The following is a 7,302-nucleotide window of genomic DNA, read 5'->3' on the forward strand; positions in this document are numbered from 1 at the left end:
ACCTTACTCAATTTTGAGAAATGCTGAATGTACCTGTTATAGAGGGCATGGGTCTGACTCTGGAATAAGAAGGTCACACCAGAGGTCTAGATATATGCTCTCATAGAGACTATACTTTATAAAAAGATAATTGTACCCGCCAGACATGTCTACTCATTCATTTGTTCACTCACTCTTCAGATATTTTTTGAGCATCTACTATAAACTAAGGGCTTGTATATTCTGAGAAATGGGTTATTAAGACTAATAAGATTAAGTTCCTGATCTCAGGAGCACAAAGTCCAGTTTGGAAACAGAACACAGATGATTCTAATATGATGCAGTGATGATAATGATAGATATGTATATGAAGTATAGTGGGGAAAGAGACAGGCATACTCAGCCATGAGAGCTGCATGAGTGCTTTCACAAGGAGGTGGCATGTAAATTAGTTCTTAAAGAATGAAAGTAAGTTACCAAGGCAAATGTAGCCGAGAGAAGGGAGAAGATTCTAAGCAGAGGGGCTCATCCCCTGGTTCCAGGGCACCAATGGGGGAGGTCTTGATGTTGAGTTCTCAAGAAGAGAACCAGATCATGCTGTTTTACACTCTCAGTATACCATAAGATGCCTAAAACTAGCTTAATACTCAGTGTGAACAGATATTAGATGCTGGGACTGAGAGTTAAGGGAGTCACATTGCCCTGCATCTTAAAGAGGATGACAAAGGAGTTACCCACTCTCTCAGTCCCAGGCACCACTGTGAAGTTTGCAAAAAGTGTTTGGTGCTGTCTTCTGGAGCCCTACCCTCACCCCAGGCGCTTGTTTCCCTCGTATGTCTACAACTTCAGCTCCATTCAAGGATAAATATCAAATTCAAATATGTAAAGCAGGCTGCAGGGACAGAGAGGGAGCCACAAGAGGGCGCTGCTCCCTTCAAGAGGTGGTTTGACATAAATTCACCTTCCATTTTGAGCACATCTCTCATTTTACACTTGTGGCATCATCTTGCAGGGCAGTTTGTCCTGTTTAACACAGAAGCCAAAGCTTTCTGGAAGATTCCACCAAAGAATCAAGAAAATAGAGGAACAGCCCTCTCAGCTTTGGTGTATTCCCAAGCAAAACCTGCTGCTGTTTCTCCCCCAGCCATGCTGCCTGCTTCCTGCTCGGGACTTGTGATCTTGTTGATATTGAGTAAGTAGCATTGATTCAGATTTTCTAAGGTGTTCCATTCCTCGGTTTCAGGATGACTTTTAACCCCTAACAAACTAGAGACTATCCTTTTACATTACCAATATAACAAAGCCATTACTTCTTTTTAGGAGGGACCAATGGAGACTCGGTGACCCAGACAGAAGACCCCATAACCCTCCCTGAGGGAGCACCTCTGACCCTGAACTGCACCTACCAGAGCAGCTATTCAGTTTCCCTTTTCTGGTATGTCCAGTATCAAAACAAAGAGCCTGCGCTCCTCTTGAAAAGCTCATCAGAAAACCAGGGGGCGGACAGCAGAGGCTTTCAGGCCAATCATGTTAACAGTGACAGCTCCTTCCACCTGCAGAAACCCTCAGTGCAAATGTCTGACTCAGCCATGTACTACTGTGCTCTGAGAGACACAGTGAAGGGGACTATAGGGGCAGCTGAGCACAAACCCAGAGGGTGCAGGTGGATCTGGCTGTGGCAGCCCTGGGAGAGAGCGTTACTTTCTCTCTCCAGTGTCCTGTGCTGGAGGCTTCCTCAAAGTGCTTCCAGCTCTGATGCCTCAGAGCCAGGGAACCTTGGAATTCTTGGATTAGTCTGCAGAGAGGAATTAGGATGGGGACAGTGTAAAGAGGAACCCAAGTTCTGTTCTCCAAAAATGCTTCTATTTTCAGCCCAGCCTCTTTCCCCTAGATGGCATATAATTCCAGGGAAGTGATGTTAGCTGTGCTCCATGACAGTTAAGTTGGAATCTGCTGAAATATTTCACAACCTATCAATAAAAATTCCCAGATCAAACACTTCATCAACTAATGTGTAAACTTGAAGTGCATCCCTTGTTTTTACAATTCAGGCCAGTATTGCATGTCTTGCTGAGTTTCACCTGAAGAAACTCCATCTCCAGTGGCTGGGACCTTTATTCTCTCTTCCCTTACTTTTTCTTCCCTAGCGGTCTCTCTGGAAACATTACTGCCTAAGAAAGTTCTACGAGGAGAGCTTCTTTATGAAATTTTCCTATGTCGAGGGCCCTGCAATTTCAGAACAGTCCCATCAGTAAAGTCTGTGTCCATGGTATGTCTTGCACTGTGCTAATACATCTCCACACTTCCTCCCTGTCATCACAGTAGCTCTTTATTGTGACACTAAATAATGATCCAGATTCTGGACTTCAAAATCTGTGCTAGGAGGAATTCTGGATTCTGGAAAAGACCATGACTATGTAACCTAACATATTATTTTATCATTGCGATTATGCCAGTGGTCCTTCTGAAGTGTGTCAGATCAGTGGCCAAGGAAACACTCAGGTGTCTGTTTATAAAAGAGAAGGATACAAGTGGACTCTTGTTCATTGGGACCCTAGATGGCTAAAATAATCCAAAGTTTCTTCACACCAAAGAAGCACAACAAGGAAATGTGCACCTTTCACTGAACCTTGAGGGGATGTAGCTCACCAAGACAGACTTTTCCTGAAAGGTGTCAAGATGGTGGCATAGGCAGACTCTGAACTCACCTCCTCCCATGGATACAACACATTTACAACTATTCATGGAACAATTGCCCCTGAGAGAGAACTGAAAACTAGCTAGAAGGAACCCCCACAACAAGGGGCAGGCAATCTGTGGGCCTGCATAGGCTGCATGCCAGGATCCTCTGCAGCTGGGTGAGTGGGTCCCCCTCAGTGGGACAGGACGTACATGAGGAGCAGATGGAGTGTGTGGGTGTGGTGGGGTGTGTGGGGCCTCTGCAGTGGGATGACTAGGTCCACTTCAGGAGGTCAGGGCATGTGCACAGTGCAAGACTGTGTTGGTGATGTATGTGGCCATGTGGGTGGTGGGGCTTGTCAGCTGCAGAAGACTTGTGATTCTCAATTAGCCGCATAGGGGATCAGCCTTGCTTTCCAAAGCCTGAACCAATTGGGTGCTCCCATGTCTGGGGCCAGTCCCACTCAGCTGCACTCCTGAGAGAGCTGACAACAGCCTTGCAGGCCAGAGGCCTACAGCAATTGTAAGCCTCTGAGCCTAGCAACAAGCCATGCTTGTGGCCTACTTACTTCAAAAAAAATTGCAACAGGAATGTGCTATTAGATCTCATAGCCAACTGTGTTGAAGCTCCCCAAACCCAATAAACTGAGTGATGCATCCATAGCAGCCACATGCAGCTGAGCATTACCACCAGCTCATTGGGGGACAGCCCTGCTCTCTGGACACCTGCAACAAGAGCAACCCTGACACAACAGAAGGACACATGCAGGCCATGCAAGAGTCACTCCTGAACATTTGGAACTAGTGATGAGAGTGAAGCACACAGCTGGGCCTCATAAGGCATCTCTTACATAAGGCCACCTCTGCAAGATCAGGAGACATAGCCAACCTACCTAATACATAGATATAAGTACAGAGAAAGAGGAAAAACGAGGGGACAAAGGAACACCTCACAAGTAAGGGAACAGGACAAAATCCCAGAACAAGAACTAAACAAAACAGAAATAAAAAATCTACCTGACAGAGTTCAAATAAACCACAAAGGAAGAGAATAAGAGAAGAAGAAAGGAACAGAGAAGTACTGAAACACCCAGAAAAAAAAGTAACAGAATGGAAATAAGTAAATATTTATAAATAGCTACTTTAAATGTCAACGGACTAAATGCTCCATTCAAAAGCCACAGGGTGGTTGATTGGATAAAAAAACAAGACCCATATATGCTGCATACAAGAGACACACTTCAGGCCTAAAGACACTCACGAACTGAAAGTGAAGGGATGGAAAAAGATATTCCATGCAAATGACAAAGAAAATAAAGCTGGGGTAGTAATACTTACATAAGACAAAAGAGACTTAAAACAAAAACTGTCACCAGAGGCAAAGAATGGTACTACATAATGATAAAGGGAACAATCAAGCAAGAGGATACAACACTTGTAAAAATCTATGCACCCAACATAGGTACACTGAAATATATAAAGCAGTTATTAACAGACATAAAAGGAGAAATAGACAGTAACACAATAATAGTAGGGGACTTTAACACTTCATACACCAATGGATAGATCATCCAAGCAGAAGATCAAAAAGGAAACATTGGCCTTAAATGACACATTAGACAAGATGGATTGGTAGATATATATAGAACATTCCATCCAAAAATGACAGAATACACATTATTTTTAAATGCACATGGGACATCCTCCAGGATTGATCACATACTGGGCCAAAAAACAAGTTGCAGTAAATTTAAGAGGATTGAAATAATGCCAAGCATCTTTTCTGGTCACAAAGTGTGAAACTAGAAATCAACTACAGCAAGAAAATCAGAAAAGCCACAAATATTTGGAGATTAAACAAAATGCTACTGAACAATGACTGAGTCAATGAAGAAATCAAAAAATACCTGGATACAAATAAAAATGAAAATACAACACGCCAAAATCTATGGGACACAGCAAAAGCAGTTCTAAGCGGGAAATTTCTAGCAATACAGGGCTATCTCCACAAACAAGAAAAATCTCAAATAACCTATCTAGCAGCACATCTAAAGCAACTGGAAAAAGAAGAACAAAGCCCAAAAGCAGTAGAAGGGAGAAAATAATAAAAATCAGAGCAGAAATAAATGAAATCGAGATTAAAAAAAATAGAAAAAAGCAATGAAACTGTGAGCTGATTCTTTGGAAAGATAAAAAAATCTGACAAACTTTTAGCTAGACTCACCAAGAAAAAAGAGAGAAGGCTCAAATAAATAAAATCAGAAATGAAAGAGGACAAATTACAGTGGACACCTCAGAAATGCAAAAGATTATAAGGGGATACTATGAAAAGCTATATGCCAACATATTGGATAATTTAGAAGAAATGAATAAATTCTTAGAATCATACAACCTTCTAAAACTGAATCAAGACAAAATAGAGAATTTGAATAGACCAATCATCAGTAAAGAGATGGTAACAATAATCAAAAACCTTCCAAAAAATAAAAGTCCAGGACCAGATGGCTTCCCTGGTGAATTCTACTAAACATTCAAAGAAGACTTAGTGCATATACTTCTCAAACTCTTCCAAAAAATTGAAGAAGAGAAGCTTCTTAACTCATTCTACAAAGCCAACATTACTCTGATACCAAAACCAGATGACAACACAAAAAAAGAAAATTACAGGCCAATATCACTGATGAACATTGATGCAAAAATCCTCAACAAAAAAATAGCAAATTGAACACAACAATACATTAAAAAGATCATACACCATGATCAAGTGGGTTTCATTCCAGGGATGCAGGGACGGTTCAACATCTGCTAATCAATCAACATAATACACCACATTAACCAAATGAAGAATAAAAATCATGTGATCATCTCAATAGATGCAGAGAAAGCATTGGAAAAGACATAGCATCCAGTTATGATAAAAACTGAATAAAATGGGCATAGAGGGAAAGTACCTCAACATAATAAAGGCCCATTTATGACAAACCCACAGATAATATCATTCTCAGTGGAGAAAAACTGAAATCTATCCCTCTAAGAACAGGAACCAGACAAGGATGCCCACGTTCACCACTCTTATTTAACATAGTATTGAAAGTCCTAGGCAGAGCAATCAGGCAAGAAAAAGAAATAAAAGGAAAAAGTGAAACTGTTCACTATTTGCAGATGACATGATTTTATATATAGAAAACCCTAGAGAATCCACTAAAAGACTTTTAGAAATAATAATTGTATACAGTCAAGTTGCAGGATACAAAATCAACAAACAAAAATCAGTTGCATTTCTATACATTAAGAATAGGAATTGAATTGTTGGTTACCAGAGGGGAAGGGAGGAAGGAGGAGGGCAAAAAGTGGAGATTAGGCTCATATGTGTGGTGATGGATTGTAATTAGTCTTTGGGTGGTGAAGATGACGTAACTACACAGAAATTTAATTATAATGATGTACACCTGAATTTTATGTAATGTTAGAAACCAATGCCTTGGACTGTAGGAAGAAAATTTAGGATGATTGAGAGCGAATAGTTTTATCTTCCTGTCTGGATAAAAATCTGTGAGTACATTTCCCTGCCGATTTTGGCTGGAGACAAAAAAGGCATACACCGTATGAAAACATGGATGACTGTTTGTTCTCAGAAGTCACCAGAATCAAACTAAATTGTATTTTTTATGAAACTTACAAGTCCATCTTAGATACATTGTCTGAACATGGCAAATGATTGCATCATTAACATTCCACAATTCAATTTAACACATATGCATGTTTGAATATAATTGCTGTTAATTAAAGTATTTTCTTTATCTTGTTTAAATTTTACTATTGTTATTAGTAATAAACCAATAGAAATAGGATAACAAAGGGAAAAGTCCAAGGTAAATAACTTCTTTCTTATGAATTAAAACACATGCGCACACACACATGCTGGTCTGCATGTGTTACTTCCTCCCCACATTCTGTCCTACTGAACACATAACTGTACAAAACAGTCCACACAACAATGTGAGCAGCTGACACAACCTGAGCAAAGGACCCCAGTTTTGTGAAGTCTCAGGCTGATTCTTGGTCTAGATGACCAGGTTCTCCACGCTAAGAACTGCCAGAAACCAGCCAGTTCCATCAGCCTCACCATCACAGGCTCACAGCTCCGGGACTCCGCAGTGTACTTCTGTGCTCTGAGAGAGGCTATAGTGATGTGGGTGCCTGTGGGACCCCCATAGAAACCTCAGGTCTCAACAGGAGGCATCCCCCAGCTGTGAACACCTGGGCGAGAGTCTCAGTGTGGACAGGAAGAGGCAGAGGCTGCGTCAGCAGTGGTGGGGGGTTTAGAAGCAGAAGCTTCGCTCTAAGGAAAGTGCTCTCTCTCTACCTCACAGAACATATCTAAGAGTGTCATTCATCAAAAGATCTTTATATTCAATTCTTTATCTTGAAGTAGATCATACGGCAAAAGTTTTTTTATAAAAACTTTTTTATGGTGATTACGTTAAAGTGGAAGACCCAAAACCTAAATGCCTTCCCTGTTCCAGCCTGTGCTGACAAATTTGCTGGTTGTCATACTGTTATCCAAATCCATCCTGATGTTGAAAAGGGATTTTGGGAATCTTCATTGGAAGGATTAGGACCTCCCAGAGACTGAAGCTGGGT

The 7,302-nt window shown here is 41.0% G+C and overlaps 1 long non-coding RNA gene across 1 annotated transcript; it reads left to right on the forward strand.

Moving 5' to 3' along the window:
- The first annotated feature begins 927 nt into the window (after nucleotides 1–927).
- Nucleotides 928–3,705, forward strand: LOC106780863 (uncharacterized). The gene is made up of 3 exons (XR_011428146.1): nucleotides 928–1,171; nucleotides 1,300–1,414; nucleotides 2,127–3,705. It is a non-coding gene; the product is annotated as an uncharacterized lncRNA (long non-coding RNA).
- The last annotated feature ends 3,597 nt before the right edge of the window (nucleotides 3,706–7,302 follow it).

Source organism: Equus caballus, chromosome 1, assembly GCF_041296265.1.
Source record: "Equus caballus isolate H_3958 breed thoroughbred chromosome 1, TB-T2T, whole genome shotgun sequence".
NCBI lineage: Eukaryota > Metazoa > Chordata > Mammalia > Perissodactyla > Equidae > Equus > Equus caballus.